At 45.5% G+C, this 22,595-nt stretch overlaps 1 long non-coding RNA gene across 1 annotated transcript; it reads right to left on the bottom strand.

The window, feature by feature from the left end:
• Positions 1–2,509: 2,509 nt before the first annotated feature.
• LOC117072907 lies at positions 2,510–6,089 on the bottom strand. Its single transcript, XR_004433005.1, has 3 exons — positions 5,899–6,089; positions 5,312–5,417; positions 2,510–3,489 (listed from the first exon to the last, which is right to left on the bottom strand). It is a non-coding gene; the product is annotated as an uncharacterized LOC117072907 (long non-coding RNA).
• Positions 6,090–22,595: the final 16,506 nt, after the last annotated feature.

Raw genomic sequence — 22,595 nt, 5'->3', positions numbered from 1 at the left:
TGGCAAAGGCTGCCAACAGTCTCAGCTGTTTTCATTTCCCCATCGTGGAAAGTGCGTGGGTGTGCGCTCCAGCCCGCACAACTGCAGGAGGGCAGGGCGGTAGGCGGGGACCCCTGACCTTGCAGAAATGCCTCCTGTGGACCCTCAGTGGAGAAGTCATGTGAGTGAGAGATGACCTTTTGTTGGGTGAAGCACCTCAGATTTGGGGCTGTTACCAAATCTATGTGAAAGCACAGCCTTTCCTGACTCACACAGTATGTTGGATTTTGAGTTTAAAAAGGAGGAATTCACTCTCTCTTTCTTTCAAAACACACACACACACACCCTCTGTTTTTCAAACCACCAACAGATGGTTACGTGTGGGGCCAGGGAGGAATGGGTGGAGGGAACAGAGATGGAATTCCAACTTCCCTGAATATTCTGTGTTACGTGGTTTTGACATTGGAGCCATGTAATTGCTTAAAATACCTTTCTTTAAAAACAAAATTAAATCAAAACAAAATAAGACAGCCAGGCTCTGTGACTCATGCCTGTAATCCCAGCACTTTGGGAGGCTGAGGTGGGAGGATCGCTTGAGCCCAGGAGTTCAAGACCAGCCTGGGCAACATAGCAAGACCTCGTCTCTACTAAAAAATGTCAAAGGTTAGCCAGGTATGGTGGCACATGCCTGTAGTCCCAGCTGCTCGGGAGGCTGAGGCAGGAGGATCACCTGAGCCCAGGAGGTCCAGGCTCCAGTGAGCCAGATCATCGTGCCACTGCACTCCAGCCTGGGTGACAGTGCAAAACTCAAGAAAGAAAAAGCAAGAAAGAAGGGACAGGGTATGGTGGCTCACGCCTGTAATCCCAGCACTTTGGGAGGCCGAGGCAGGTGGATCACGAGGTCAGGAGCTCAAGACCAGCCTGGCCAAGATGGTGACACCTCATCTCTTCTGAAAATACAAAAATCAGCCAGGCGCAGTGGGAAGCACGTGTAATCCCAGCTACTTGGGAGGCTGAGGCAGGAGAATCACTTGAACCCAGAAGGCAGAGGTTGCAGTGAGCCGAGATCACCCCACTGCACTCCAGCCTGGGTGACAGAGTGAGACTCCGTCTCAGAAAAAAAAAAAAAAAAATGCATGTGTCTACTGAAAAGATGTAGAAGCAAGGACAAGCCAGGGTGTCCTAGGTGCACCATTACAGGGACAGTGAGCACCTTTGCACCCGTATTTTGATATCTAAATACCATCCTCCTCTAACAGGAGCTAACATTCCTTGTTGAAATAGCTGACCCAAGATCTGAGACCAAAGGGCATGTGATAAGCCTGGGACATTTTGTTTTTGCTCAAAAAGCAAGGTCATTGTCAAAGATTCGTATGGGGACCTTAAAAGGACGAACGGCCGAGTTTGGAAGGACGCCCACTGCACGCCTTTTGACTCTTTCTCTACTTGCATTAAGATTTCTTCACTCACCCACAAGTTATTTAGCAGTGTGTTTTTAAATTCTCAACTCATGAGCATTTAAAAATTGACCTTTTTGTATTAACTTTCAACTTGGCCAAGCACCAGTGGCTCACACCTATAATCCCAGCACTTTGGGAGGCTGAAGCAAGAGGATCACTTGAGGCCAGGAGTTTGAGACCAGCCTGGGCAATATAACAAGACTTCATCTCTTAAAAAAAAAAAAAAAAGGCCGGGCGCGGTGGCTCAAGCCTGTAATCCCAGCACTTTGGGAGGCTGAGACGGGCGGATCACGAGGTCAAGAAATTGAGACCATCCTGGCTAACACGGTGAAACCCCGTCTCTACTAAAAAAAATACAAAAAAATAGCCGGGCGAGGTGGCGGGCGCCTGTAGTCCCAGCTACTCGGGAGGCTGAGGCAGGAGAATGGCGTAAACCCGGGAGGCGGAGCTTGCAGTGAGCTGAGATCCGGCCACTGCGCTCCAGCCTGGGCCGTGACAGAGGGAGACTCTGTCTCAAAAAAAAAAAATTAGCCGGGCATAGTGGCATGCAGCAACGGTCCTCACTGTTTGGGAGGCTGGGGCAGGAGGATCATTTGAGCCCAGTAGGTCAAGGCTGCAGTCACCTATGATTGCACTCCAGCCTGGGCGGCAGAGCGAGAAGCTTCTAACTTCATAGCGATGTAATCAGAGAACAAAGACTGTACGAAACCTATTCTGTAAGATTTATGGAGGCTACTGTGTGACCTAGCAACCACATGATTAGTGTCTGCAGGTGGTCAAGGCTCTCTCTGTATCTAGCACTGAAGGCAGAATTCCATGTGGGTCAAGGCTGTGGCTTGTGTGGATCTCCCATATCTTTGCTCGTTGATCTGATTGGCTTATCAATAATTGAAAGAATTGTAAGGGTGGATTTATCAATTTCCCCTGCAGTTCTGTCCATTTTTAGCTTCATCTGTCTAGAGATATTTTACCCAGTGTATCCCTGCATAGAATGGCTGTATCTTCTTGCTAAATAGAACCTATTACCATTATGCAGAGACCAACTCTATGCCTTCTAATGCTTTTTGTCTTTAAGTCCATTTTGTCTAATATTTATCTAAGTACCACAGTCTTTTGGGTAGTATATTACGGACAGATCTTTTTCTCCATCCTTTTATTTTTGACCTTTATGTGCCCTCTGCTTTAGATGTACCTTTTAAAACAAGAGACAGAGGTGGAAAGAGTAGTTAGGATAATAGACCCCTCCTCCTCCAGAGAAAGCTGTAAAATCACTGACTTCTGCAGACATGGCTTGGATTTAAGGAAGGGGCCCATTTCAGCCCCTGCCCATCTTCTGGTTCCCTAGATGGAGTCAGAGAAATCAGATGGGGAAAGAGCAAGTTCCACACAAAAGAACTCAAGGAATCTGCGTGTCTCCGGAAATGTAGAGAATGCAGGTGCCCTCAGTTCTCCTTCCTTCTTTTCTTTTGCTATATTTGGCTTTGGTTTTCATTGCTTTTTAACTCTCCAGGAGGTCAGACACATAGCTTGGGGACCAGAAACTGAAAAAGCCTGCGGGGAAAAGAAGAACTCAGTAAAAAGAGATCCACTGAAAAGCCAGCCCATCGGGGCAGGAAGTGCCCCTTCCTGGGTCTGTTAGTTCCACAGTGCTCTATGAAAGACACTCCACATTTCAGTTATGTTGTGAGCTCCTTCCTTGCGTGCAATAGCCTTTTCTGCTAAATCAGAAGATCCTCAATTTAGAGCAAAACTTGTATGTCCACATTTAAGTTCCCGTATGAGCTCCTTCCTTGCGTGCAATATCCTTTTCCGCTAAATCAGAAGATCATTGATTTAGAGCAAAACTTGTCTGCCCAGAGAAGCAAACCAAGGGCAGCACGTGGGTGAAGAACCCAGCCCTAACCATCAGGGAGCAGGAGGGAATTTGGTGAGTGAGGCAGTGCTGGTCCCATCTCCAGGCAGCCAGTTTTCCGATCCATGGAAACGTTGGAGCCTTTTGGAGGTGTCTGGTGATGGAGATGAGTGCCTGGTTGGTTGAAAGCAGTCACTGCTGTGAGGACGGCAAGCCGGGAGGAGAAACAGAAGGCAAGCAGAGTGAGTCAGAGTCAAAGTCTCAGGAGCAATGCTTTCGCACCTTCTGTCCCATTTTCTTTTCTGCACATGTATACCTGATTGTCCGGTGAACTAGAGAGAAAGAATGTCCGTCTACTTACGGACATTAAGTAGAAAGCAGCAAAATTCGAGCTGGGCGCGGTGGCTCATGCCTATAATCCCAGCACTTTGGGAGGCTGAGGCGGGTGGATCACCTGAGGTCAGGAGTTCCAGACCAGCCTGGTCAACATCGTGAAACCCCTTCTCGACTAAAAACACAAAAAAAGTAGCTGAACATGGTGGCAGGTGCCTGTAGTCCCACCTACTCAGGAGGTTGAGGGAGGAGAATCACTTGAACCCGGGAGGCGGAGATTGCAGTGAGCCAAGATCGTACCATTGCACTCCAGCCTGGGCAACACGAGCAAAACTCCATTGTCAAAAAAAAAAGGAGCAAAATTCAAAGTTTTTAATTGAGTTGCAAGTACATCAGGCTTTTCAAACCAACTTATTAACTTGAGAAAATAGCACTTGACTTAAAGAGACAGACTCAAACTCATGACATGATTTTTTTTTTCTTTTTTTTTTTTTTTTTGAGACAGAGTCTCACTCTGTCACCCAGGCTGGAGTGCAGTGGTGTGATCTTGGCTCACTGCAACCTCTGCCTCCCGGGTTCAAGTGATTCTCCTGCCTCAGCCTCCCAAGTAGCTGGGACTACAAGGACCTGCCATCAAGCCCGGCTAATTTTTGTATTTTTAGTAGAGAGAGGGTTTCTCCACGTTGGCCAGGTGGGTCTCGAACTCCTGACCTCAGGTGATCCACCCTCCTTGGCCTCCCAAAGTGCTGGGATTGAGCCCGACCTCATGACATGTTTCAATTGAGACATGACTATCTACTCAAAATAATTGTTTTTTAGAGAAGACATTTAAAATGGAAACTTTGGAAGTCAGTTTACCCACATGGATCACATGCTTTCTAGAAATACCACACACTTAACCTAAACATTTCACTCACAGGAACTTGTCCTAAGACCAGAAGGGGTCAATTGGACACAGATGAAGGTACGAAGATGTTAACAGCCTTGCTTTTTATAATAGAGAAAACTCAGAAAATAACCTAAATGACTATTGGTAGGAGATTGATGAAACAAATAATGGCATACCTATGCAGGGGAATACTTTACAGCCATTAAAATTATGCTACAGATCAATAATTATTAACATGGAAGATAGCCATTGCCAAAAGCAACATGATACCATTTTGCTTTCAAAAAGAAACGTGTGTACAAAGGTATGCATACCTTAAAAAATGTTTGAAAATTGTTCATCACAATGTTAACAACGTCTATCTGAATGTTAGGATTATTGGCAATCCATCTTTTCTTTGTGCTTTTTTATATTTTGTAAGTTACTTGGAAGAAATACACATTATAATAATGTATAAAAATTAAAAGTTATTAAAGAGCCCATTGATAAAATTCTTTCAACATTTAAAAGAATAATTGATCTATTTATGGCTTGTGTTTACTCTAAATTATAAATTCTCAAAGAACAGGGAGCGATTTTTCTTGTTATATTCTCTCCACAGCTCAATATGCAACACTGCATGTAATAAGAACTCTGTAATGGCTGTTGATTGACTGGGTATTTAGACATCAAGCATTGAGAAGATATTAGCAAAAATAGCTAAGAACTAAATTGCATGGCTGGGCCTTTGGCACTAGAACCTTAATAATTGAAAACTAAAACCTTCAAGTCATTTGTTTTTATTATAAATGAACCCACCTCTCACAACTCCCCTTCGGTTTTGAAATCCTGCCAAAGTGTTTCTTCTGATCCCATCCCTTGGCTAATGTGAAAGTTTTAAAAGCTTCTTAATGACATCATTATCCTGCAAATAATCATGAAGGAGACAAAAATGAACCAGGTTTTTGGTAAAGCCATGCACGGACCTGTGATTTCTGATGAGAGCAGAGATTGTCTAGGCAACTTAGAGAAGGTGATAAAGTCTTATTTGGCCAGCCCAACTTTCTCACCAGCATCTTTGACCTCTGTGTCAGTCAGCTATTGCTGTGTAACAAACAGATCAAAAAGAATTCAGTGGTAAAGAAAAATAGCATGTGTTTTTTAAACTAAACTGGGCTCATCTGGGAGTCTCTGCTTCTTGAAGCTATGAGTCTGGTTGGCCCCATCCCTTCCACCTCTATGATTTGGACCTCAGTCTGCTCCATGTGTACTCATTATGGGGTCCATGTTAAAGATGGAGAAGCCATTCAAGGGAAGCTCTTCTCATGTCAATAACAGAAGGGCAAGAGTGCCTGTCCAACTGTGCAAGCAAACAGCAAATTTCTGCTTGTGTCATCTATGCTCACCTCTTTTTGGCCAAAGCCAATGCCCTACATCAGCACAGCAGGAAAATGGATTCTGCCTCCATAAGACTACACAGCAAGCATGCATGATAGACAAACAAGAATTCAATCTACCACACCGTGCATTTCAGCAAATCTCATTCACCACTTCTCCTACTGAGCCATTCAGTGTCTTCATGCAGTCCCTGGCTTCTTCACACGGAGGTACTGTGAATGGAATGAAAGGAAATGAAATTTGTATTATTAGAAAGCGCATCATGTGGGAACATTACTGAACCCCAGGGAATGAACTATAGGATTTCAGACAAGACAGCCCTCCAAGACACTTCTATATAATCATCTATTCTGCCCAAGGGAAAAGCCAGTCTGGCCTGGAGTGGTAAACTGCACCTTCTGCACCTTCCTTTTTTTTTTTTTTTTTTTGAGATGGACTCTCCCTCTGTCTCCCAGGCTGGAGTGCAGTGGTGTGATCTCGGCTCACTGCAACCTCCACCTCCTGGGTTCCAGTAATTCTCCTGCCTCCCGAGTAACTGGGATTACAGACACCGACCACCATGCCCGGCTAATTATTTTTGTATTTTTAGTAGAGATGAGGTTTCACCATGTTGGCTAGGCTGGTCTTGAACTCCTGACCTCAGGTGATCCAACTGCCTCGGCCTCCCAAAGTGCTGGGATTACAGGTATGAGCCACCGTGCCCAGCCTACACATTCCTTTTGAGTAAATAAAGGCTGATGTGATGTTTTGTTGGTCCAGTTATTTTTTCTCGTGAAGATTCTTTGGAGAGGAAAAAAACTCTTCCCCAGCAGAGGTGGGTGCATGGTCTGGTAGACTGAATTCTTGTTTTTCTATCATGCATGCTTGCTGTGTAGTCTTACGGAGGCAGAATCTATTTTCCTGCTGTGCTGGTTTGGGGCACTGACTTTGGTCAAAAGGATGTCCAGCATAAATGACACAAGCAGAGATTGGCTGTATGCTTGCAGTTTTCATCTCTCTTAGTCATCGTGTAGCCAGAATGGGAAAGGAGCACAGGGCAGAGGCACAGAGAGAATTGTGCCAGGCACATGAGGAGAGTGCTTACAAGCTGAGGGAAGAATAGAGTCCACTTTGCCTCAATTTGAGAAGATACACGGTGATTGCTGCCACAGCGTGGGGCAGGCAGGAGGTCACCTCCGTCGGCTGTTGTAATTGGCACCATCTGAGGAAGAGCATTTAGATTTCCTTCAAATTGCTGAGTGGCAACAGCGTTTACGCTAATGACTCCATGCTTTAAATCTCTAGGGAAAGCATGTGAAATTTTCCTTTACAGAGTTGTAAATGAGGCTGTGTTTTGGGGGGGACCGTGGTGAGGTGTGCAGATAAATGGGAACCCTATTAGGAATGTTGAAAGGAGGCAAGTTGTGGGTTAAAGAGGACTTCTGCAGTCGTTAGCAACTAACAGAGGCTTTTAGCTTTTTCTCTCCAAATCTAGATGCTCATTGGCAATTTTCATGTCTATTATGTTCTGAATGAGAAGGGGCATCTTTAGTTCTCAGGGGCTTGAACGTTGCTGAGATGAGAGGAACACAGAGCGGTATCATCACTAACACAAGGCAGTCCATGGTGAGACTTAGAGATGAGTACCAAAAATAAGGGAGGCTTGAAAATAGGATGATTGGGCCGGGTGCAATGGTTCACCCCTGTAATCCCAGCACTTTGGGAGGCCGAGGCAGCTGGATCACTTGAAGTCAGGAGTTCAGGACCAACTTGGCCAACATGGGGAAACCCCATCTCTATTAAAATACAAAAAACAACAACAACAACAACAAAATCCACATGTGGTGGTACACACCTGTAATTCTAGCTACTCAGGAGGCTGAGGCAGGAGAATCGCTTGAGCCTGGGAGGCAGAGTTTGCAATGAGTTGAGATTACTCCACTGCACTCTAGTCTGGGCAACTGAGTGAGATTCTATAAAAGAAAAAAAAAAAGAAACGAAGAGAAAGAAAGAAAGAGAGAGAGAGAGAGAGAGAAAGAGAGAGAGAGAGAAAGAAAGGAGAAAGAAAATAGGATGCTTGGAGGGAGGGGGTCCTCAAAGCATGGCTCTCAGACTGGCAGCTTCAGCATCACCCAGGAGCTTGTTAGAAATACAAGTTCTTGGTTCCTACCCAAGCCTACTGAATCAGAAACCCTGAGGGTGGGACCCAGCAACCGTGACCTTGAGAGGTGCCCCAGCCATCTCAGGCTCCTTGACCAACCACCTAAACTAGGGAGAGAAATAAGGATTAGGCCTTCATGGGTCAGGCATTCCATTCCAACCAGAGCTCAGTAGCAATATTAGTCAGTAGTAGTATCTGTGTTGAGTAAGTTCACTGAAAGCTGATCACAGTGAATGAACAGGAATGGGAGTCTAAGAATGTGAGAATATAAGGAAACCAGCCTCCTCTCAGAGGCAAGTGGAGCTAAAATAATATAGAATCTAGGCACACGTGGTTCATGTCCATAATCCCAAGGCTTTGGAAGGCTGAGACAAGAGGATTGCTTGAGCCCAGGAGTTTGAGAGCAGCCTGGGCAACATGGCGAGACCTTGTCCCCACAAAAAACTTAAGAATTAGCCAGACGTGCTATCGTGTGCTTGCAGTTCCAGCTACTTGGGAGGCTGAGGCAGGAGGATTGCTTGAGCTCAGGCATTCAAGGCTGCAGTGAGCTATGATTGCACCACTGCACTCCAACCTGGGCAACAGAGTGAGATCCCATCTCTCCAGGTGACATCATGGGAATGCCTAAAGCCAGGTCTATTCCTGGACTTTGCAATTGCAGGAACCAATACATTTCCTTTTCATCAAAGTCATTCTGAATTGTGTTTTTCTGTCCCTTGAAATTTAAAAACTTCTAACAGATACTGATGGTTTAGGGTCTAAAGGTCAAAGGTGCTGCTGACTTCATTATAGCGCACACACACAAAAATGGAAGTACTGGTGTCAAGATGTGAGGCTGTTCTTGGCTGGAGAGGACCAGCCTGGAAACTCTAGTCGCTTCCAGGCCCTCAAATGGTAAATGCTTGAGATTATGAATAAATATGCTAATTACTCTGATCTGATCACGATAAATTATATGTATGGCAGCATCATTATGTATTCCATAAATATGTACAATTATTACATGTTAATTTGATGTTTTTAAAAACAGATATTAAACAAAACTAGAGATTTTTGTTTTTTGTTTGTTTGTTTTGTTTTTTGGGGGGTTTTGTTTTGTTTTTTGAGACAGAGTTTGACTCTGGTTGCCCAGGCTGGAGTCCAATGGTGCGATCTTGGCTCACTGCAACCTCCATCTCCTGGGTTCAAGCGATTCTCCTGCCTCAGCCTCCCAAGTAGCTGGGATTACAGGTGTATGCCACCATGCCTAGCTAATTTTGTATTTTTAGTAGAGACAGGGCTTCACCATATTGGTCAGGCTGGTATCGAACTCCTGACCTCAAGTGATCCACCTGCCTCAGCCTCCCAAAGTCCTGGGATTACAGGCGTGAGCCACCATGCCCAGCCAATGTTTTTTAAAATAAAAACATTGTATAATAATTGAGAGAGAGTCCTCAAGCCCTGCAACCCCCGCTTGGCCTACTAGTGTCTCCAAGCACACCACACAGGAAGATGTAGCCCCCGTCCTTTGGTGTGGAGTCCATGAGCTAAAACAATCTGCATCACCTGGAAGCTGGCTAGAAATGCAGGTTCCCAGGTCCCACCCAAGACTTTTTGAGTCAGATTCTGCATTTTAATAGGATCCCCGTGTGATTCCATTGATATGCACATCAAAGCTCCAGAAACATAGTTTCAGCCTATTCAATGGGCAAAATTATGGTGGATGAAATCCCAGCTGTTTTAGCAATCAAATTGGATTTCTACTCATTCCATCTGATATAAAACTGCACCTCCAATGATCAAGATAATCAAACTACTATGTCACCTTATGACTAGGTATGAGTCCCTTCTCACACTGTTGTAAAGAACTTCCTGAGACTGGGTAATTTATAAAGGAAGGAGGCCCAACTGACTCACAGTTCCACATGGCTGGGAAGGCCTCAGGAAACTTACAATCATGACAGAAGGGTAAGGGGAGGAAGGCACGTCTTACATGGCAGCAGAGAGAGAGAGTGAAGAGGGAAATGACGAACACTTGTAAACCATCAGATCTTGTGGAACTCACTCAATATCATGAGAACTCACTCAGTCATGAGAACAGCATGGGGAAATCACCCCTATGATCCAATCACCTCCCACCAGGTCCCTCCCTCAACACCTGGGGATTACAATTGGGAGATGAGATTTGAGCGGGGATACAGAGCCAAACCATATCAGACTATAATTTGATTTAGTATAATGTACTATAATTAATATATAGATTACACACACGCATGCACATGCATGCACACACCACACACACACACACACCCATTTAGACAGGGTCTCACTCTGTTGCCTAAGCTGGAGTGCAGTGATCCAATCATAGCTTACTGCAACTTCAATCTCCTGGGCTCAAGCAATCCTCCCACCTCAGCCTCCTGAGTAGCTGGGACTATAAGCACATGCCACTATGGCTAATTATTTTATCTTTTTTTTTTTTTTTGTAGATATGGGGTATTGATATATTGCCTAGGCTGGTCTCCTGGACTCAAGCGATCCTCCCAACTCAGCTTTCCAGAGTGCTGGGATTATAGGAATGAGCCACCACACCCTACCAGGTTACATTTATATGGTATAGACTTTACTTTGAAGTACACTAGGCATTAGACAGTATTTTTTATGAATGTGTGTTTATCGAATTGTGTGAATGTAATACTACAGAATATTAAGACAAAATACATGCTTTGACTAATGGTATTATATTAACCGTGACCATCAGCATTATGAACAAAAGTTGTTGAGTAGTGACTCAACTCTTAACTTCATACATTTCCAATTGACTGAGTGTCCAGAATAGCTCACTGGATACTTGGCTGGTACCAAAAATCATTCCTTAGAAACGAAGACAGCTGAAAGGGCATCAGAAATCTCCCAACAGTTCCTCTGCTACAGAAAGTAAATTCTATCTTGCTTCCTGAATGTCAAAGTGATTTTTTTTTCTGGCTTCCTCTGTGATTAAAAAAAAAAGGACTACTTGGAAGGCTTTTGAAAGTTTGTTTTCATTTCTGGTCATTGTTCATGACACAACTTCAGGGTAACAGGCACCGAAGGGATAAGAATAGCGTGGGTGCTACTATGCAGTGAGATCAGTCACAATAAAGACTGTGAAAGAATAAAGAAAAATGACCAGAGCTTGTTTTTTAAAAATACAGAGCTGAGTCTATTCAGATGCAAGCAAAGGAGGAAGAGCTCATGAAGAAATGTACTGAGCATAACACAACATTTACGTTCTGGATAGGGGGCCCTGCTGGTTGTGCTAATCGAGGATTGATCAACAGTATTGTGGTTGCAGCAGAATGAGCTCATAGGTGTGTGTGGGGGGGGGGGGTTAAAACAAGCCCTGTTGTTCATAGGCATGGGAAATGTCTTCACTTTGGTCCAGAGGGGATCTGGGGTCAGTCCAAGTGCATGCTCCTCTGTCAGCAGCAGCTGGCTGGGGCCAGGTGTGATGGAACACAAAGGGCAGTTGTGATGTCTCTTAGACAGGTGTTGCTGTGGTGGAAAATTTTATATGCAACTCTAATTCACTTATTCAGCACCGATGGATCCTCTGATACTGATCACTTCATTCTGATCTTTGGTCCCACGTCGTGAGATTGGAGAGGCTTTTCTTGTCCCAAAATCGCATCCCCTCTCCACCCCTGACTCTAGTTCACATCTCTGCATAACTTCTGTCCCTGCCTGTCATCCTGTGAAAGGGACTGCAGTTATTAGAACCCTGCATCTCTGGTGCTGCCTCATCCACTTCTAGTGGAAGCTTCACCAGGAAAGGTCTCTGTTTGCGTCCCCCTATGCACCCACCTGAGTTTTCAGCACCTAGGACAGTGCCTGACACCCAGTAAGTACTCAGTAAATGTTTCCAAGTAAAAAGCAATGCATCAGGCTGGGCACGGTGGCTCACGCCTGTAATCTCAGCATTCTGGGAGGCAGAGGCGGGAGGATCACCTGAGGTGAGGACTTCGAGATCAGCCTGGCCAACATGGTGAAACCCCGTCTCTACTAAAAAATACGAAAATTAGCCAGCCATGGTAGCTCACGCCAGTAATCCCAGCTACTCGGGAGGCTGAGACAGGAGAATCACTTGAACCTGGGAGGTGGAGGCTGCAGTGAGTGGAGATTGTGCCATTGCACTCCTGCCTGGGTGATGAAAGTGAAGCTCTGTCAAAAAAAAAATGCATCAAAAAGAGGGAATAGGGAGAGATTTCTGGATTTTTGGTTTGTTTTTTGGTTTTTAAGAGTTAGAGTCTCACTCTGTCACCCAGGCTGGAGTGCAATGGCACAATCATAGCTCCCTGCAGCCTTGAACTCCTGGGCTCACACCATCCTCCTACCTCAGCCTCCAGAGTAGCTGGAATTACAGGTGCACACCATCGCGCCTGCCTAGTTTTTTTGTTGTTTGTTTGTTTCAGTTTATGTTGAGACAGGGTCTTGCTATGTTACCCAGGCTGGTGTTGAACTTCTGGGCTCAAGCAATCCTTCCATCTCAGCCTCCCAAAGCGCTGGGATTACAGACAAGAGCCACTATGCCCTACTGAGATTTGTTAAAGAACACAAAATTACAGCCAGATAGGAGAAGTAAGTTCTAGTGTTTACAGCACTGTAGGATGGCTACAGTTAACAATAATGTATTATGTAGTTTCAAATCGCTAGAAGGAGTATACAGAATGCTCCCAACACAAAGAAATCCTAAATGTTCGAGATCATGAATATGCTAATTACTCTGATCCGAACACTATAAATTATAGGTATTGCAACATCATTATGTACCCCATAAATATGTACAATTATTACATGTTAATTTAATTGTTTTAAAGCAATGCATCAAGTATTAGACAAAACTAGAGTTGGTTGTTTTCTGGGAGTTTTGTTTTTGTTTTTGAGACAGATCTGGGTCTGTTGCCCAGGCTGGAGTGCAGTGGTGTGGCAGAGTGAGATCTGTCTCAGCTCGCTGCAACCTCCCCCTCCTGGGTTCAAGCGATTCTCCTGCCTCGGCCTCCTGAGTAGCTGGGATTACAGGCACATGCCACCACACCCGGTTAATTTTTGTATTTTTAGTAGATGGGGTTTCACCATGTTGGCCAGGCTGATCTTGAACTCCTAGCCTCAGGTGATCCACCCAGCTCATCCTCCCAAAGTGCTGGAATTACAGGCGTGAGCCACCATGCCAGGCCAAAACTAGAGTTTTTAAATAAAAACACTGTATAATAAAATATAAGTCAGGGCCAGGTGGGGTGGCTCACATCTGTAATCCCAGCACTTTGGGAAGCCCAGGTGAGTGGATCACCTGAGGTCGGGAGTTCAAGACCAGCCTGACCAACATGGAGAAACCCCATCTCTACTAAAAATATAAAAGTTACTCGGGCATAGTGGTGCATGCCTGTAATCCTAGCTACTTGGGAGGCTGAGGCAGGAGAATCACTTGAACCCAGGAGGTGGAGGTTACAGTGAGCCAAGATCATGCCATTGCACTCCAGCCTGAGCAACAAGAGCGAAATTCCATCTCAAAAAAAAAAAAAAATCATAAGTCAAATGCTGTATACTTCAGTTAAAATATGTCTCAAATCCTACGTTAAAAAGCACAGGAGCCAGGTGCAGTGGCCTACACCTGTGGTCACAGCACTTTGGGAGACTAAGACAAGATAATTGCTTGAGTCCAGGAGTTCAAGACAAGCCTGGGCAACACAGCAAGACCCTCTCTCAACAAAAATAATAATGATAAGATAAAATAATTAGCCATGATGGCATGTGCCTGAAGTCTCAGCTACTCAGGAGGCTGAGGTGGGAGGATCACTTGAGCCCAGGAGGTTGAGGCTGCAGTGAGCTATGATCACACCACAAGACTCCAGCCTGGGTGACACAGCAAGATCCTATGTCGATTTTTTTAAAAGTATAAAGTATCCTGCTTTGGAAGACAATTTATCAGCATCTATAAAAAAAGCAAATTCTCCTACGCTCCCATCCAAGAGTTCTCCCTCTCTGACTCTACACCAGCCCCCGTACATAGGAGGCCAGCGCACACATGTTCACAGCAGCCTCATTTGTGAAAAGTTGAAAACGAGTTACAGTCTCTCTCGGCTGCTTGCTTCCCATGGGCCTCATCAGAGCACACAGCAGGCGCTCAGTGAATGCAGCCCTCATTGTCCTGCAGGACGCCTGCCTCTCCTCTCACAGCCAGTGCCGGGCCATCTGCATGACTGATCCAGTCTGCTCCACCAGGGACAACTGTCTCTTTCCACAGTTCCCACCCCTAACAGGCTGTCTTGGATCTGCCATGGTCTAGCAGCCTGAGCTCCACCTGCTAAGTGGCCGTAGCCTCTACAGGTTCTGCTCAGTGGAGACTGGATGGCCGGCGCAGATATCACTGGGTTTCAGCTCAGCCAGACTCAGGCATTTAGGGGAACCTTTGTGAACAAAAGGGCCCAAAAGAGCTGGTCACTTGGGCTTTGCTTCAGGAAGCAGAAAAGGAGACACAATTTGTCCCACAGGGAGATCTGCCACTTTGTCATGGAAGGCTGAGTTACCTCTGGGGCTCGGCCAACGGCCGTCTTCAATGCCCCCACGTCCATCAGACAGGGAAGGCTTTGTGGGTGCTTCTGACTTGTCAGACCTGGAATTCAGTACTAGAGCTCCTTGACCAATCACCTAAACTAGGTGTATCAAGTAGAGAAATTGGAATCGGGCCTCCATGGGTCAAGCATTCCACTTCAACCGGAGCTCACAGCTCAGTAGCAATACTAGTCAGTAGAATTTGTGTTGAATGAGTTCACTGGAAGCTGATCCCAGTGAATGAAAAGATAAGCACGTACAGGCAGCACTGAGAAATTTCACAACAACAGGGATGAAGAGGAAGTCCCAAAAGATTCCAAAACAGAGAGGGAGAGAGACAGAGGCGGGGGAAAAGGAGAGAGAGAGGAGAGGAAAGAGAAGAGACAGAGAGAAGACAGAGAGGGAGACAGAGAGGAGGGGAGAGGAGGAAGAAGGAGGAGAGAGAGAAGACAGAGAGGGAGACAGAGAGGAGGGGAGAGGAGGAAGAAGGAGGAGAGAGAGAAGACAGAGAAGAAAGACAGAGGAGAGACAAAGAGGAGGAAGGAGAGGGAGAGGAGAGAGAGGGAGAGGGAGAAGAGAGAGAAAGGAGGGGCCGGGCGTGGTGGTTCATGTTTGGGAGGCCGAGGTGGGTGGATCACCTGAGGTCAGGAGTTTGAGACCAGCTTGACCAATATGATGAACTCCATCTCTACTAAAAACACAAAAATTATCTGAGCATGGTGGCATGCACCTGTAATCCCAGCTACTCGGGAGGCTGAGACAGGAGAATCACTTGAACCCAGGAGATGGAGGTTGCAGTGAGCTGAGATCACACCATTGCACTCTATCCTGGGCAACAAAAGTGAAACTCCATCTTAAAATATAAAATTAAATTAAATTAAATTAAATTAAAGAGAGAGAGAAAGGAAAGACAGACAGAAAGAAAACACCTTGCCCACAAAGGAATGAACATTGAATTGGGTCCCACCTCCTCACCAGCAGTAGCTGCTTTTCAAAAGCACTCTATCTCTCTAGTAGCTGTGTTGAAACCCCAGCCCAGCACCCCAGAGGGTACATCCTGGTGGAGGTTGCCTCCCTTCAGAGGCCAGAGGCTCCCACTGGCAAAATTGTCAAGCTTGTTCTGCCTCCAATATCTGAAGAGTGTCACCAAATGCCAGGCCACCTATACAGAACAAAGACGAAGATTCTAGTTCCTGAATCATACCCTGAGTAATAGGAAGTTTATTTTAACTCAGAGAGGCTAGAAATTGTTAGAGTTCATGCTAAGCCCTGAGCCATCAGTGGTGGCAAATAGCAGCGAGCTTGTCCCACTGCGTGCAGCTCTGGTAGGATCAGCGTGAGCCACTGCGTCACTAAAGAGGCCGGGGCATGAAGGGCATTCCACACGCACATCCACTCTTAGGACGCATCCAGGTGGAGAAGCAGCAGCAACTGAGCATTGAGTTGGCCCAAAGGCCACACCCACTAGGCCACCCTAACTTTAAAAAATTCTATTGAGGCCAGGCGCGGTGGCTCACGCCTGTAATCCCAGCACTTTGGGAGGCCGAAGCACGTGGATCACAAGGTCAGGAGTTTAAGGCCAGACTGGCCAGCATAGTGAAACCATCTCTACTAAAAATACAAAAGATTAGCCAGGCATAGTGGCGCATGCTTGCAGTCCCAGCTACTCGGGAGGCTGAGGCAGGAGAATTGCTTGAACCCGGGAGGCGGAGCTCGCGGTGAGCCGAGATCGTGCCACTGCACTCCAGCCTGGGCAACAGAGCGAGATTCCGTCTCAAAAACAAACAAACAAAACAAAACAAAAACAAAAACCAACTCTATTGCAATGTTTACTCAAACACCATCATTTCAATTCTGGCTCTCTCTTTTCCTTTTACTCTCTGTACATATTATGTATATATTTCTCTCTCTCTTTTTCTTTTTTCTTTTCTCTTTCCGTCTCTCTTTCTGTATTTCTTTCTCTCTTTTTTTTTTTTTTTACAGGGTCTTGCTCTGTCGCCCAGGCTAGAATGCGGTGGTGCAATCCTGGTTCACTGCAACCTCTGCCTCCCAGGCGTAAGCAATCCTCCTGCCTCAGCTTTCCCAGCAGCTGGGACCGTAGGCACACACCACCATGCCTGGCTAATTTTTGGTTTTGTTTTTTGTTTGTTTTTTGTAGAGATAAGGTCTCCCTATGTTGCCCCGGCTGGTCTTGAACTCCTGGGCTCAAGCCATCCTCCCACCTCGGCTTCCCAAAGTGCTGGGATTACAGGCGTGAGCCACAGCACCCGGCCTCTCTTTCTTTCTCTTTCTCTCTCTTTTTTCTCTCTTTCCTTTTTTCTCTTTCTCTATTTCTCTTTCTCTTAATAATTTAATCTTTTAAAAGTTATCTCACATGGCAAAAGTTTGGCTTTACAAAGCAAACAACAAAAAAAAAACTTCCCCATGAAAAGCATCCTGATTCACTACTTTTTTCCATTTTTCCCTGTTTTTCAGTGCATTTGACATATTCGTCACCGTCATAGTAGCACGCGTATAATTTTATGTCCTGTTTTTCATGTAGCCTCCTATTAGCACTTCCCATCTTGCCCCTGAGCCTTCGTAGCTGTCATTTTTGATGCCTACATAATATTCTTTGATTGAGTACACCATGATTCATTTTCTTCTCTCCTGCTTTTGGCCACTTTGGTTGTTTCCAATCTGTGCCATTATAAGTAACACTGCAATTAACGGCTTTTATTTCCTCAGATACATTTGCATCTGTTTTATGAATTAAAAGCAGCTGAACTGACTTCTGTGTCATTCCTGTTTGAACAAAAATGGAATGTCCTGGTTTCGTAACAGGAGACAATCTAAATTTAGACTCACTGACAGAGTTGTGCGACAAGGGGAACAGCAGAGTAGAGGTCATAAAGCATTTCAGAAAACATCTATTTAGTTCGTTTGTCCCACTTTGAGGTGAAGAGGAAGTGTTGTGTTGCTCCAGTTCAAAGTGAGATGCAAGATTGGTAATTTTACCCTTGGCAGGAGTGTTTTTGGGTTTTTTTAATTAATAAATAAAAAATTAAAAAAAAAAAACAGTATCGTGATTGGGCACAGTGGCTCATGCCTGTAATCCCAGCACTTTAGGAGGCCAAGGTAGGTGGATCACCTGAGGTCAGGAGTTCGAGACCAGCCTGGCCAACATGGAGAAACCCCGTCTCTACTAAAAATACAAAATTAGCTGGGCGTGGTGGTGCATACCTGTAGTCCCACCTACTCGGGAGGCTGAGGCCGGAGAATCGCTTGAACCCGGGAGGCAGAGGCTGCAGTGGGCCAAGATCACGCCACTGCACTCCAGTCTGGAAGACAGAGTGAGACTCTGTCACACAGCAACAAACAAACAAAAACAGTATCACTTCCAGTTCTGTTCCTTTCTTCTGACCTTGCTATGCATGACCAAAGTGAAGGCCAACTATGAATGCGTGATGTCCAAGTTCTCTGAAATACTGGATAATACTGAGAAGGTTTCTGGTTTTCGTATTTTTTGTCTCCACAGGTAAAGCAATGCCTGGTGAGGGGAGAGCATGTATGTTTGTGTGGAAGGTGATGAATAAAGAAAAGTGACCCATGAGGACCCTCAGAAATTTAAAATGATGGTTCCAACATGGAGCGCAACAGACCGGGTGAGGAGTAGATCAATGCACCTGAAAATTAATTATGGCCCCAATAATCAAGCCACTCCCAAAGGCATCTCATGTGAATTTCCTGTGTGGAGGATTGACAGAACAGAGGAGAGACAGAAAATTAATAGTGAAATAAAACTACCCGGAGATAAATGAAGACACAAGTATTTGTGCTGGATGAGTTCACTGGAAGCTGATCGCAGTGAGTGAAACAGAGAAGCGCTTACAGGCAGCGCTGGGAGATTTCACAACAACGGGGATGAAGAGTAAGTTCCAAAATATTTCAAAGCAGGCTGGGCGCAGTGGCTCACGTCTATAATCCCAGCACTTCAGGAGACCGAGGCAGGTGGATCACCTCAGGTCAGGAGTTCAAGACCAGCCTGGTCAACATGGTGAAACCCCGTCTCTATTAAAAATACAAAAGATTAGCCAGGTGTTATGGCACACGCCTGTAATCCCAGCTACTCAGGAGGCTGAGGCAGGAGAATCACTTGAACCTGGGAGGCAAAGGTTGCAGTGAGCCGAGATCACACCATTGCACTCCAGCCTGGGAAACAAGAGTGAAACTCCGTCTCAAAAAAAAAAAAAAAAAAAAATCCAAAGCAGAGGGAGAGAGAGGCAAGCAGGGAAAAGAGAGGATATAGGAGAGACAGGGGAGAGGGAGGAGAGAGAGAAGAGAGAGAGGAGAGAGGGAGAAGAAAGGAGAAGGAGAGGAGAGAGGGAGAAGGAGAGAGAGAGAGAGAAGGAGGGAGAAGAGAGAGAAAGGAAAGAGAGAGAAAAAGAAAACAATCTCCCAGCCGGGCGCGATGACTCACGCCTGTAATCCCAGCACTTAGGGAGGCTGAGGTGGGCAGATCACTTGAGGTCAGGAGTTGTTGACCAACCTGGCAAACATGGTGAAACCCCATCTCTACCAAAAATGCAAAATGAGCTGGGCGTGGTGGTGGACACCTGTAGTCCCAGCTACTCGGGAGGCTGAGGCAGGAGAATCCCTTGAACTCAGGAGGTGGAGGTTCCAGTGAGCCGAGATCACACCACTGCACTCCAGCCTGGGCAACAGAGTGAGACTCTGCCGAAAAGAAAAAAAGAGGGGAGGGGAGGGGAAGGGAGGGGACGGGAGGGGAGGGGACGGGAGGGGAGAGGAGAGGAAAACTTCCCTACAAAGAAGCAAAAATTAAATTGGGTTCTGCCTCCTCACTGGCAACAATGGATGCCGGAAGACAACAGACCAGTAACCTCAGAAGTTTTGGAGACAAAAGTTATTTTGAATTTAACATTTTAGGTCAGACACGGTGGCTCATGACTGTAATCCCAGCACCTTGTGAGGCCGAGGTGGGTGGATCACTTGAGGTCAGGAGTTCAAGACCAGCCTGGCCAACATGGTGTAAACCCCATCTCTACTGAAAATACAAAAATTAGCTGGGCGTGATGGCTGGCACCTGTAATCCCAGCTACTCGCGAGGCTGAAGCAGGAGAATCACTGGAACCCAGGAGACAGAGGTTGCAGTGAGCCGAGATCGCACCACTATACTCCAGCCTAGGCGACAGAGCAAGACTCTATCAAAAAACAAAAAACAAAACAAAAAAAAAACACACACACACTTAGTATTTTATACACAGTCAAAAGCTACTCTTTAAGTACGACTTAAGTAGGACATCAAAATAAAGACACTTTCAGATATGCCAAGACTCAAAGAGTTCACCATTCATAAACCTTTTCAAACAAATTAGTTAAGGATTTACTCCAATAAAACAAAACAAAAAAATTAATGAACTTCAGAAAATAAAGGCCAGGTGCAGTGGCTCATGCCTATAATCCCAGTAATTTGAAAAGCCAAGGTGGGAGGATTGGTTGAGCCAAGGAGTTCAAGACCAGCCCGGGCAACATAGAGAAATCCTATCTCTACGAAAAAAATAAAAATGAGCCAGGTATGGTGGCGTGCACCTGTGGTCTCAGCTACTCAGTAGGCTAAGGCAGGAAGACTGTTTGAGCCTGGGAGGTGGAAGTTGCAGTGAGCTGTGATTGTGCCACTGCACTCCAGCCTGGGTGAGACTGAAACCTTGTCTCAAAGAAAAGAAAAGAAAATAGACAACGTAAGATGCAAGTAACCAGCGAGTGGAAAATAAACAATAAAATCAAACCACACCCAGTCATCTCATGACTTTCACAGGTAGAAAGGTGAAACGGAGGAGAGAAGAAATCGTCTGCCTAAATAATTCTTAATGCATAATAATTTTAAACGTGCTATTGAAAACCGCAAGCTAAAGACATTTCAAAAGATTTCAACTTGGGATGGAGACAGTTGAGTGTGAAGGGGGCAGGAAGGCTGGTTGAAAAGGAGAGTAGTTGAAGTATACCAAAAGCCCTGTCTTAGGAGAAAATTAAAAGACTGATTAATTCTAGACTTTGTTTAAAAAAAAAAAAAACTTTAAGGGTAGTTACTAGAAAAAAAAGAAACAGATGTATAACTTCTTAATCTGTTAAAGGGCAGTTACTACAAAAATAGAAACAGATGGCCAGGTGCGGTGGCTCACGCCTGTAATCTCAGCATATTGGGAGGCTGAGGCCAGTGGAGCATGAAGTCAGGAGATCGAGACCATCTTGGCTAACAGGGTGAAACCCCGTCTCTACTAAAAATACCAAAAAAACAAAACAAAACAAAAAAATTAGCTGGGTGTGGTGGCATGCGCCTGTAGTCCCAGTTACTCAGGCGGCTGAGGCAGAAGAATGGCATGAACCCAGGAGGTGGAGCTTTCAGTGAGCCAAGATCCTGCCACTGCACACTCCAGCCTAGGTGACAGAGCAAGACTGTCTCAAAAAAAAAAAAAAAAAGGCCAGGCTCAGTGGCTCAAGCCTGTAACCCCAGCACTTTGGGAGGCTGAGGCGAGTGGATCACCTGAGGTCAGGAGTTCAAGACCAGCCTGGCCAACGTGGTGAAACCCCATCTCAACTAAAAATACAAAAAAAAATTAGCTGGACGTGGTGGCTGGCGCCTGTAATCCCAGTTACTTGGGAGGCTGAGGCAGGAGAATCGCTTGAATCCAGGAGGCGGAGGTTGCAGTGAGCCAAGATCACGCCACCGCACTCCAGCCTGGGTGACAGAGAGAGACTCTGTCTCAACAAAAAAAAGAAAGAATATATGTAACAGTTAGTGTCATACCAGTTGAGAGTTACAGACAGCCTGATTCCCTGTGGCTTACAGAAAGAAGTGACTTTACTTTCTCATGTTACAGAAAAGTTCAGACACGCCTGGAAGCAGACAAGGCTTGGAGCAAGGGTTTAAACAGTGTTCACAGGATTGACTCTGTCCTTGTGTGGAGCCTGCCTTCCTCCACATTGGTCTCATCCTCGGGCCCTACATGGAGGCAGGTGACTTCCATCAGCTCCACTTCTCTCTTCCCAGTTTCCGTCCAGTGGAAAAGTAATGGCCACCCTTCTACTAAGAGACCCACCAAATGCTCATTGCCTCTCATCAGCCTGATGAGCTTATGTGTGCAGGGGAACACAGGCTATGATTAGCCAAGCCCTGAGCCACCTGCCCATCCTGGAGTCAGGAATGAAGTTGGAGTTGAGAACGGCTTAAGAAGGAGCCTAGCAGCCAGGCATGGTGGCTCACGCCTGTAATCCCAGCACTTTGGGAGGCCAAGGCGGGCAGATCACCCGAGGTCAGAAGTTTGAGACCAGCCTGGCCATCATGGCAAAACTCCATCTTTACTAAAAATACAAAAATTAGCCGGGTGTGGTGGCATGTGCCTGTAATCCCAGCTACTCGGGAGGCTGAGCCCGGGAGACGGAGGTTACAATGAGCCGAGATCGCACCACTGTACTCCAGCCTGGGCAACAGACCAAGACTAGGAGTTCGAGACCAGCCTGGCCAACATGGTGAAACCCCGTCTCTACTAATAAATAAATAAATAAATAAATAAATAAATAAAAGAATGAACCTCGCCTTAATTACATTTTAAAATAACTTACAGAGTGTAACTGGATTATCTGTAACTCAACCAATAAATGCTTGAGGGGACAGATACCCCATCCCCCATGTTGCATTTATTTCAATTGCATGCCTATATCAAAACATCTCATGTACCCCAAAAATATATACATCTACTATGTACCCACAAAAATTAAGTGTGTGTGTATATATATATATATAATATACTTAAAGTGTGTGTGTGTGTGTGTATATATATATATAAAAGAATGAGCCTGACCAAGCACAGTGGCTCATACCTGTAATGCCAGCACTTTGGGAGGCCAAGACAGGAGGATCACTTGAGCCCAGGAGTTCAAGACAAGCCTGAGTAACATGGCAAAACCTTCTCTTTACAAAAAATAGTTGGCATGCTGACA

This window comes from Trachypithecus francoisi, unplaced genomic scaffold (assembly GCF_009764315.1).
Source record: "Trachypithecus francoisi isolate TF-2019V2 unplaced genomic scaffold, Tfra_2.0 Lachesis_group4, whole genome shotgun sequence".
NCBI classification, from domain to species: domain Eukaryota; kingdom Metazoa; phylum Chordata; class Mammalia; order Primates; family Cercopithecidae; genus Trachypithecus; species Trachypithecus francoisi.
The sequence above is the reverse complement of the archived record's forward strand: the minus strand, read 5'-3'. Positions and strand labels throughout refer to the sequence as shown.